General features: G+C 36.7%; 1 non-coding gene across 1 annotated transcript; it reads left to right on the forward strand.

The window, feature by feature from the left end:
- Positions 1 to 2,118: 2,118 nt before the first annotated feature.
- Positions 2,119 to 2,221, forward strand: LOC149834766 (small nucleolar RNA R71). The gene has a single exon (XR_016432876.1). It is a non-coding gene; the product is annotated as a small nucleolar RNA R71 (small nucleolar RNA).
- Positions 2,222 to 12,446: the final 10,225 nt, after the last annotated feature.

Consider the following 12,446-nt stretch of genomic DNA (forward strand, 5'->3'; position numbering starts at 1 on the left):
GAGATGATCACAGGCAGAGTCTCCTCATCTCCGAGGTATGCATACTTGAGTGAATCCGGTAAGGGTTTCAACTTGAGTGTCGGAGGTGACTCGATCGAGGACTTGGCGGGGGTCTTCGCAAGTGGTGGAAGAGGCTCACTGACATCTCCTCAAGGTGGTCTCTTTGACGACACTCTAGACACATCTACACTATCTACACCGCTATTCTTCTTTATATGGTACAGATCTAAAGAATCCTCAGTGATGTACAACTCAGGTTGCTCCTCCACTAACTCATGTGCAATGTCTACATGAAAGCAGTCCATGTCTCCCGCTGGTCCCATCGCGGCATTGAAAATATTCAGCTTTACCTTCCTATTGCCGAATGAGAGATCCATGGCTCCGGTCCTACAATTGATGCACGCATTGGCAGTCGCCAAGAATGGTCTGCCTAAAATAATCGGAGTCTGGTGTTGGCTGTCTACTCCTTCTATATCAAGAATAATGAAATCGACTGGAAAATAAAAGTCATCCACCTTAACTAGCACGTCCTCCAAGACACCTCTCGGTACCTTGACAGAACGATCTGCCAGTTGAAGTGTAATAGGAGTCGATCTCATCTCTCCTAGCCCAAAAGAATCAAAGAAATACCCGGGCAAAATGTTCACACTTGCTCCAAGATCGAGCAATGCGCGTTCTATCCGGATGTTCCCTATGGTACACGCAATGATAGGGGCTCCAGGGTCCTTGAGCTTTGGTGGTGTCTGATGCTGAAGTACTGAACTCACCTGCTCAGTCAGATGGACCCTGTTAGGAACTCTCTCTCTAGATTTACGCTTCTGCGTACATAGTTCCTTCAGGAATTTGGCATATGCCGGCACCTGCTGAATCGCATCGAGCAAAGGTAGGTTGATCTGCACATGCTTGAAGATGTCAAGCATGTCCTGGATCTTCGCACCTTGCTTCCCTCTATATCCAGGAGACTCTAATGCTTTGGGATAGGGTGGTGGGGGAATATACTCTGCTGGCTCCTCCTCTTTGCAAGAAGGCTCACTCCTATCCTTCTTCTGCACTGAGGATGAAGATGATGATGATAAAGATAATGAAGATGAAGATGGGGATGTTGATGATAATGATGGCTGAGCCGACGTAGGTGAAACAATGGTCTCTGGCTCCTCTATCCTCTCTCTACTCTCTCGCTCTCTGCTCTCGACGTGATACTCACGTCCACTCCTCAAAGCCATAACTGATTTGGCCTGCTGCTGTGTCTCTGTATGAAACAGGCCTCCAGTAATCTGGTCCTTGCCCTTCGGGTTCATGACAGCCTGACTCGGCAATGTACCCTCGGGTCTCCTACTAATAGCCTCAGCTAACTGTCCCATTTGCGATTCTAACTTCGCAATGGACTGCGTATGCGAGCTCAAAATCTGGCTACACTTCTCAAAGGCGTTCTGATTAGAGGTTTTCACCTCTTGGAATGCCTGAAGAAGTCTCTCCTCGAAAGATGTCTGCGGGGCAGACTCTTGCTGAATCGGGGGAGTGACTGAAGAAGAAGAAGACTGAGAATAGTTCGGTCTTTGAAATGACTGAGTAAAAGTTGGCTGCCGAACTGGCTGAGAGGATGTAGGCATCTGCGTGGAAGACTGTGGATTCTTCCATGAAAAATTGGGATGGTTACGCCAACCCGGATTATATGTCGATGAAAATGGGTTATTCGGCGGTCTGACGTAACCCTGAGCTGCCTGAACTTGTTCTTGAACAAATTCAGGATACTGAGCTGCCGAAGGGCACTCAGTGATATCGTGTGCCGGACTGGCACAAAGAGTACACACATGCTGTGTAGTGGATGGTCCTGAGAGAAGCTGGTCCAGCTTCTGAGCAATCATGTCTACCTTTTACTGTAGTGCAGTAGATGGACCAATCTCAAGAACACCAGCTTTCTTCTGAATGCTGGGTGTGGCTCTATCCGAATGAGAGCTCGAAGCATGGTGGAGGGAATTCTCGGCCAATGTATCAAATAGCCTCCATGCTTCGTCCTCGCTCTTCAGCATGAATGTCCCTCCACATGAAGAGTCGATCATCTGACGATTCTTGTCAGACAATCCATCATAGAAGCTTTGCACCAGTTGCCATTTCGGCACCTGATGATGGGGACATTTCCTGAGGAGATCCTTCATTCTCTCCCAGGTCTCATGAAAGCGCTCACCATCTAGCTCTGAAAAGCTAGTGATGGCTCTACGATATTGGTTCGTACGACCAATGGGAAAATATTTCCGAAGAAACTCCTGTTGCAATTGATCCCAGGACTCTATTTCTACAGAATCTAAGGACTTTATTCAATACTTGGCTTTGTCCTTCAATGAGAAAGGGAATAGAGTCAATCTCAAAGCATCATCGTCGAAATTCTGTATCTTTACTGTAGAACAGATTTCGAGGAATTCATCTAAATGTCGGTAGGGATCCTCGTGACTAAGGCCATAAAAGGATGGAATCATCTGAATAATGCTGGCCTTAATCTCGTAATGAGGCGCTCCTACATCGGGTCTCCGAATGCAGGATGCCTGAACATAGTCTGTGGGAATGAAGTATTCCCGCAAAGGGCGTGGATGAACTGGGGGTGGAGGTGGAGGATCCATGCCAGCCATTGTTGTCGAACTTCGATGAGAATGTAAAATTCTCTCTGGGTTGTCAACAAATGGGTGTAATGGGGTTCATGAACCTCGTCGCCCCTGCATACACTGGTACTAAGACCAGATGTAAGCAAACGACCTAAATCTAAACTAACACAGGTACTAAAATGTAAATAAAATAAATAACAATAACTAAAAACAAACGGATATGATATCTATCTATGTCAGAATTCTATAACTAAATAAATAAATAACAAAGTAAACTATTCTAAAATACTAAAACAAATAAATACAGGAAATCACAAACTATGTTTTTCTAAAACCCACCTGTCTAATCGCTCCTTGCAGAATGATAATTAAGTGAATCCTAGAAAGAACAGTACGTGAATCCTATATTTACTAACTATGTTAATCCTATATTCACTTACTAAGCCTACTAACTAAAAAGAAAACAACTAATTTGTAACGCCCCGGGGTTTTAAAACCTTTAAAAATGCAGATTTTTTTTTTTTTTTTTTTTTAAACAGCGGAAATCATTTTTGATTTTCGGTTTCCTAAACCTCAGGCACGCCACATTCCAATTAAAAACAACAATAATTTATATCAACATTATATACATAGTCTTTTCACAAGGTTCAAAAATGAAAAACATTTAGGATTAAATTTAAAATAAATCCTAAATTAATCTCAGGATCTTGGGAATCTGGATTCTTCGATGCAACACTTGTCCAACATCCATTGTAAGATTTCCTATTCCATATTTGAACCTGAAATTCCCATAAAACAGGGTTAGACTTATGATAGCCAAGTAAGTCATTAATCAAAACCATACAATTCAAATATTAAGCATGATTTCAATAATTTACAAATCAAAATGCATTTATTCAAGAACAATTATGCAAAATAAGGCAATTAAAAACAATTTAAAATAATGCATAATCTCAGATCAAATTCTGTGAAAGAAAGAGGTCATTGTTTCGATATTAACGCCCTCCTGGTACGGTGGAGAGTACTCCGATCTCAAACTAAGTATTCCGGGGGTATATTATTCTATTGTGGATTACCCGGATACCTGAGTGAAACGGGCTCCCAAGTGAGCGGTCAACGACCGGGAAGATTCTCAGCAATGGCGAGCAAACAAGGAGAGTTGGATGCATCCACTGGCATGCGGCAGCCTTGAGACCCGTTGTCTCGACCTCCTCAACCCGAGTGACAGGAGGTCCAGGGAATCTATCGCTCCCAACAATCATCATCTTCACAATGTCACTCCTGGTTGTACCACTACCCCTTCCAGGGTAGGCTAAACCTAGATGGGCTTGAAGGATTCTTTTATAGGACTTTTCATCTTTTCAAAAACTAGGCTCAATAGCCAAATCATTCCTTTCAAATAAACACGGTTCATATGTATCCAGCCCATCCAGAATTTTGCTCTATCATAACGAGCATTCGCCTGTGAAGGCGAGAATTAAGTTTGTGTAGACATGACTCATGCAGCAATAAAATCTTTCAAAAATCAACATGCTATACAAAATTCTTCTATTTATCAATATCATCAATGTCTTAACCATAGTATTCGATTTAAAATCATAAGATTTGAAATTGAAATATGCAGATATTGAAATATGCATTTGATCATAAATCAAATTTAGATAATCATGCATGAATCAAAAACATGAATCAAAAGCATGTCTAATATAAAATTATAAGATTTTGATAGAATAACTTACTTGGATTTCGATAGGATAAAGCGCCTGTGCTTTGATTTAATCTGATAGAATTCATTATATTAGTTAATATTTTTATATCAAATTTTGAGTAGTATTTGCCCTATGATTTAAAGAAGTATCTTTTGAAGAAATTATTAAAAATCTAAAAAAATTTATTTGTAATTGACTTTAAAACTTTTATAAGAATTTTCACAGAGTTTCCTCTGTAATAACTCAAATGTTCGAAAAAAGGTTTGAACTTGAATTCGAGTTGTAAGAATTTGAACATGACTTTGCGTCACAAATATTTTTATAAAGTTTTTTCAAAAATTTTGATTTAAATATTGAAAAATTTTAACAAAATTTCTTTTATAAAAATCAATTTTTTTCTGAAATAATTATAAAAATTTTGATATATCTTCTACTAAAAATTTCTAAACTATCTGAAAAGCTTTTGCCAAAATTCTGATTAAAATAATTAATCTTTAGAAATTATTTAAAAATTTGGTCAGAATTACTGCTATACTAATTCTATTTTTTTCAAAAATCTTTAAATCATTTTGACAGAACTCCTGCTATAAAAACTTAATTTTTCAAAAGTCTTTTATAAAATTTTGCCAGAACTACTGCTAAAGTAGTTTGGAATACTTAAAAATATTTAGAAAAATTTGAACAGAACTTCCCTTGCGTAGAGGCTGGGTTGGATTAAATTTTGACAAAATTGTCAAAATTTAAATCCACACAAAGTAGAATTGGGGTTTAGAAGGAGAATTTGAATTCAGAAGATGGTTCTTGAATACTAACCTTGTTTAGTTGATTTGAGCAGCGCTTCCGCTATCCAAATCTGACTTTTCTGCTAAGTTTAGCAGAACTCCTGCAGGTAGTGCTTCTGAGGCTGTTTCTGATCTGACGGAGCTTCTTGCAGAAGAACGGACTTTGCTAAAAGAAAGAGAAAAAGGGCTAGAAGAGGTTTCTCAGAAAAAATCTGAGATTCTACGGAGGTTTTGGTTTAAAAGTTAGAGAGAGAAAATCAAAGGTAGAGAGAGAAAGTAGGAGAGAGAGAGCTTAGAGAGAGAAGGGAGGGTTTTGAACTTGAGTAGAGAGAGAGGGGGTGAGGGGTATTTATAGGAGAGAGAAGGGAGGTCGCCCCCCCCCTTGTGGGGCCCACTTTGGTGACATTTGTCACCAAAGTAAATAAAAAATTAATTTTTGAATGACACTTGTCATTCTTCTGACAAGTGTCAAAGAGAGAGAGAGGCTTAGTGTCACCTCCTCACTGAGGAGTGACACTTGTCCTCCCATGGTTTTGGAAAACCATGGCCTGTCCATGGTTTTGGGCCAGTGGTTTTTCTAAAACCATGGTCTGAGATTAAAATATTATAAATTAATATATTTTATTCAATTTGCTACTTTTTAATACCCAAGTTAACCTTGGCTCAATTCCATCTTTCAGAAATGCCATAGGAGATTTAGAATTACTTGAGTGTCCTTCTGTAGTTCAATAAATTACTTAGCCTGCCATTGAAAATGGTAAATTACCATTTTCGTCCCTGACAATTTTATTAATTCCCTGAAAATATCCTAAAAGAAAGATTACTATTTTGACCTTATATAGTTGGGTATTTTACCGAAAAATGCCACTGAATTGGCAAATTACTAAGCTACCCTTTTACAATTTGATTAATGACTAGAATGTCCCTGAATTCTGATTTTTGAACAAGCCTCAACAAAATTTTATCAGGATTTTAAATATATATTCAGATCTTTACTTTGAACAATACTAACCATAAAAATAAGGGTTTTAACACTATAATTCACATTCAGAATAAATAAAAATTAAAACTTGAATTTTCTTCAGAATTTATAAATCATTAAAAATTTTGGGTATTACATAATTAACTAACTAAAACAATTAATAAATCAAACTCTAAAAAATAAAGTAATTCATTCGTCGTTCCCCGGCAACGGCGCCAAAATTTGGTTGATATTTTGAAATGATCTTTTTAAAACAAGTATTTGCAATAAACTTTGGAAAATCGTCAACCAAAAATATAAAAATCGACTTTCCACAAAGTGGTAAGTTCGGGTCGAATCCTCAGGGAACAGGAATTAATCAAGATATTTCTAAAAAAAATTGATTTATTAATTAACAATATCAATCTACAATTATAAAGTTAATACAACTACAATTAATCACTAAAGTGAAAATGAAAAAGCAATTAAATCTTCTGCTCCACACCAAGGGTATTTTCGTCTTTTCGTCAACTATTCGTTCTTCGCACTTGGAAAATAACCTTGGAAAATAAATATGCTTGTCAACCTAAAAATGCAGAAAAATACAAAGTTAGTATTCTATTCTAACAATGCAAGAAATAACTAAAACTAATTCTAATTTTACGAAAATAATAAAACAAATGCTACTTATCAAACAAAAAATAAATAAAATACTAAACTAATTCTAAAATTAACCAAATTAATTCTACTAATGCTGTATGGTGGTTATGCATATCCTAAAATGCAGAAACTACTGAAAACAAGCCTAAAATGCCGAATCTAAGGAAATTACGAAAATGCCCCTAACTAGTGCAAAATAGCTTTCTGACAGGTTATCGGAAAACCATTGTTTGACAGAGAAAAAGAGGTCCGATTTTCCCAAAGTTTATTTTGTTCTGCAACTGACAAATTAAACAATCTGACAGTTTTTACAGAATGGAAAAACAGTATTTGGAACTCCAGATATAAGCGTTTCAAATCTGGGAAAAATCAGGATATCGAAAGTCCTGTAATTTAAAATCCAGAAAAAGCGGTTTTCGCAAAACGCTTAAAAATCAGACCAAATCAACTATGAAAGAGCTGAAATTTGGTCTGCAGTCAAATAACACGTCAATTAAGTGAATAGAACAAAAAAATTTGGAAAAAACGAAACTTTTGCACAGAAAATAGCGCTTGTGCGACAGGGCAAAAATTGGTTGTTTCTTTGAGTGCACTATTCACTTTATGATTTTATTTAAACACTATAGAAGGCAAAGTAAACCTAATGCAATCTAAATGACACTGTATAACAGTGAATATGAAGATGAGTATTACAACTATGCTTAATGCATGACAAATGAAATATGCTAAGCAAATTATGACTAAAACTACGTTAAATAACGATGCACATGCAACTATGCTACGCAATAAAATGCAATTTGACTACTAAGTTAAATAATAAATAACGACCAATCAAACAATCACAAAACACATCTCACACAAACAAAACAAATACAATACCCTCACACACACTTCTACACTATACTAAATCAAATAACTAACTACTTAACCTAAAGTCAAAATACATAACATCTAAATGACATTAAATCCACTAAAGAACAAGGATAGGATTAGGGTTCACTCGGTTGACTCAACTAAGCTTGGTTTTGGCTTGGGTAGGTTCGGGTTGGTTTGGGTGAACTCGGTTTGGATTAGATAGGCTCGGTTTGGGTTAGGTTGAGAGAGATAGGCTCGAGCTAAGGTTGACTCGACTCGGACTAATGTGGACTCGGCTAGGCTTGACCTAACTAATTGGTTTCGGTTGACTTAGGATTGGGTTCGGTTTGGTCTATGACTTGACTTAGTCTTGGGTTTTGACTAAGTTAGGTTTAACTAAAACTAGGTTGGACTCGGTTTTGAGTTGACTTAGTCAACTAAGGTTGGTTGGGTTTAGGTGGGCTCGGACTAAGTTTGAATCAACTAGGCTTGGCTTAGATTAGGTTAGGTAGACTTGGACTAGGGTTGACTCGATCTAGGTTTGGTCTTGTCTCACCTTAGATTGGACTAAGACTTGACTAGGGTTAGGTCTTGGTCTTGGACTCGACCTAGGTTTGATCTATGCTTTGACTTAAGCTAGACTCGGTTTTGACTAGGTTCACGACTCACCTAACCAAGTCAATCTAATTGACTAGGTTAGATTAGGTTCAATAGGTAGGGTCGGTTGACTCAAACTAAGGGTTGACTTGACTAGACTCAAGTGGGTTTAGACTAGGGTTTGACTCGACCTAGGCTCGGTTTTGACTAGGTTCAGTAGAATCGGTTTTGACTAGGTCAAGGGGGTTTATACTAGGGTTTGACTCCCTTAATTAGGTCGACGAAATTAGTAGCCTATTAATTATTCTAAATTAATTCCAAGCTAACGATTTTAATGTAGAAGGTTGGGAAAAGAAAGTAATAATTGGAAATGCTCAAACTTTGAAAGGATTTGGATTCTCAAAAATCGCCCCACTTAATGAGGGAGTTACACTCCTTAATTGCCTTTAAAGCTCATTTTGGAAAAATGAAAAGTCTAATCTAGAAATCCATGATTTTTCCTTTTTAAGATGAAATTGAATTGCCTTTAATTCTTTATGGAAATCATGAAGCCTAAATTAGAGGATTAATTAAGTTCAAAAACTCTTTCCAACACTAAATAGTAACTCCTTCTTTAAGGCAAAATCAAAATTTAAATTTCCCTTAAATGCCTCACACGATTTTTGAAGAAACTCCTCTTTTCAAAAACTTTCCAAATTTCAATTACTTTAATTACCGCCCTTCTCAAAAATCGCCAACTTCAATTGGTGTTACTTTCTAAACTAACGCAATTAAGACTACCTAGGAAATAAAAGGAATTAAATAGAAAACCAATTTTCTAGGATTAAATGCTACCCTAATTCCTAAAACCTACTTAATTGACCCCTAAAAACGGCTAGAAAAGAAAACCCTAATACATTGAACCTAAACACCTTCCTAACTTAAGTAATTGCAATTAAGACTTTCTAAAAAAATCGACCTAGAGCTCAATTGGAGCTCTAATGGCTGTCGCCCCTCCTTGGGGAAGAAGAAGACTAAAAAAAAACAAAATACAAACTAAAAAAACACGATTAAACTAAATAACAAATTTGATAAAACTAAATTAAAATATAATAGAAAGAACTCCTAATTACACAAATGCAAACATGAACAGCACTATGCTGAAATTTATTAAAAACATAGATAAAATAACTCGATTTTTTTGTAATTTTCTCAATAGACCCAAAACACAAAAACACAAAATGATTAAAACAATTATTGAGAACAACCCTAAAACAATGAAATGACTAACACAAGTGTATGCTACTGTTAACATACAAAACACCTACAGCAAACCACACTAATTAATCGATTTAAATAAACGCACTTAACAAAGAGGACTCCTAACTCAAAGAAGATTTGAAAAACAACTCACACGACAAAATAGACTCAAACCAACATGAAATTTCAGCAAAATCAACCTGTAATTAACGTAAATGAGGGCTGCTAAACACGTTTCTTTGCAGAAAACAATCAAAGGTTGAAGCTAAAATTGAACCAAGATCGGCTAGAATGAATCTAGCCGATTTATTGATTTTTAAGGAAAAACGTCCTTTGATTTAGACCCAATACCCCAAAATACATCAAACTAAACTTTCTAAATTCTTTTTAGGCTGAAATCACACAGACACACACGCTGGATAAGAAAAGAAAAAATCGAAACAAAAATATTTTTGTAAAACCAAGAATCGGCTAGAAATAGTCTAGCCGATTTTTGTATTTTCCATTTCAATCGAACAAAAAAATCACACCACACAACCCAACGATTAAGATGAATCAAAAGGGAAATTTTTTTTATTAATTTTTCTGTAAAACAGCACCAAGAACACCTATAACCAACTTGAAGAATCGGCTAGATGAAGATCTAGCCGATTTTCATGATTTGGTCGAAAAATATATAAAAAAATCGGTTCCAATGAATCAATCAAACAAACAAACCTAATCTAACATGCTGGCCTATGCACAAAATCTAATCTAAGGTTGAAACAAAAAGAAAAATAAGAAACACACAGAAAATAAAAAAATTAAAATCAACACTCAATTTCGGTTTTAGCTAGAAGAGAAGAAAGAAGAAGACCTACCTCTTGGAAGATCCGACGACCGGGGGGATGAAGAAGAGTGGACCGTGGCTAGAGTTGGACGTCCTAAACAGTTCGAGAATGCTGGACTTCACCAAAAAATGGCACCTTTGCAGCTGCTACACGTTGGAGATCCACCGAAGATGGATTATGCGCCGATTCTCGATCGGAGGGGGTAGAAAGCCGGATGGAGGTAGGGCCGGCTCACCTTGTTGGTGTGTTTCGCACTCCCGCACAAGGTTAATGGTCTCCATCTCTGCTACACCTGCAAAAATACAGAAAAGTGGTGAAAATACAGCAAGGAGAAAGAAAGAAATGGAGAGAAAACGAAAGAGGGGTCGAAATATGCTTGGAACCCAAGCATAGACCGGTCTTCAATGGCCAAAACGTGGGGGAGATGGAGAGGAAGGAGCTGCTGGAGTAGAATCACTGTAGGGGGCGTCCAAACACAGCCAAAGACACCTAGGTTTTGCTGGAATATTTAATTTATACTTTTGATAATTTTCAGAAACACTGTTATAAAAAAAATATTTTCTATGCGCCTCTTTCTGGGGGGTTTTCAGAAAAACTTTTTGAAATGGATATGGATAGGCGTGTGGGTTGGGTTTTGGGCTTTCTAAGAGTTGATCCAAGGTCCAATTAACCTAATTGGGTCGGATATGGATCCGATACACCTCAAAATCCGTGCCCAAACACTGAAATAGCCATAACTTTCTCATTTTAACTCTGATTTTTCTGAAATTCAAACCATAACCCCTTACTATCAAAACACATCTAAACATGGGTTTAAAACCTTAAACTTATTACAAAATGCATGAAAAATTTGTTAACATGATGTGCATTTCATGCATCATCAAATACCCTCATGCTTGAATGTTTGTTAGTCCCTTAACAAACCCTAATTATGCTATGCAACGAAGACAAGAAATGCTAAGAATGAATGCATAATACTAACTCACTTTCGTAGGAATCACGGTTGCATTTAACGTATGCAACAAGCCCTTTAAACCCCTAGCTTACACTAGTGGACGAGTGAGGTCTCGTGAGGGTTTGCAGAGATGCTACCCACAAACATCAATGAAATGTGAGGATGATCTTTCAAAAATATTAGGCTCTTAAGAATGCAGTTGTAACAAATATTTCATGTAATTGACATTCTCAAAACGAGTTTAAAAATCTCATGCCACCACAGTAAAAATTCTTTTCCTTCACTTTTCTAATATTGTAGTTAGTTCATGATTTTTCTCCGAAAGTCAAGTATTCTCATGTTTTACTCATTTATTCTCACTTGTATATTTTCTGCACAGTAATACACATATATGCCTAAGCAATGAAAATTTTCTCATTCAACACATTCTTTTTCTTTCATTTTCACTCTTTTTTCAACTTTTGATCTCTTGAGCATTCTTCTCATATGAGCACTATTTCAAATAGTCAGTTTTCGTGACCCGTGTAGCGAGCTTTGGGTCAGTGACTCCCAAGTCGGTCGGCCTTAGGGCACTAGATACGGAGTATCCCTCAGACTTAATTGCTCGAGTCACTAGACCTTCTATTCTAATAGTTTACGTATAGTCTTCCTCTCATCATGTGCAATGTCTCTATCTCTTAGGTTTTCTATGTAGTTCATGTAACGAGCTTTCGAACCGGTGGCTCCCAAACCAGCTGGCTTTGGGGCACCAGGTGTAAAACACCCTTCAAATTCTACTTACTCGAACTACAAAGGCCACAGATATCGACTTAGACAAGAAGATGATCTCCTTCGTTATCCCTTTCGTTAAGAGAATCAAACATTTCATCTCGTGTCTGAGTTCCACTACTAGGATTCACGAAGACATCAACAACTAAACGTAGCTCTAATCTTTTAAACTCATCTTTCAAACACATCTTTCCATTGCTTATTTCTTTCACAAAACATATTGTGCATACTTTATACTAAAGTGATTCAAAATTTTCTAACAATCAAATACTATCTTTTCCTTGAATTTTCTCATAAACAACTACTTTATTTGACTCAATTCAGAAAATAAAAAATTTTTTTATGGGGCTTAAAAATTTATAAACTGTTAGATTATGCCAAAAACAATCATATATGTTACAACTTGTTCTCAAATGCCTACTTTGATTACCAGTCATAAAAAAAAAAAAATTTGAAATTTTTTTGTGCATGCATCTAAACCACCACCCCATGC

Source organism: Nuphar pumila, chromosome 6 (genome assembly GCF_984573655.1).
Source record: "Nuphar pumila chromosome 6, dmNupPumi1.hap1.1, whole genome shotgun sequence".
NCBI lineage: Eukaryota > Viridiplantae > Streptophyta > Magnoliopsida > Nymphaeales > Nymphaeaceae > Nuphar > Nuphar pumila.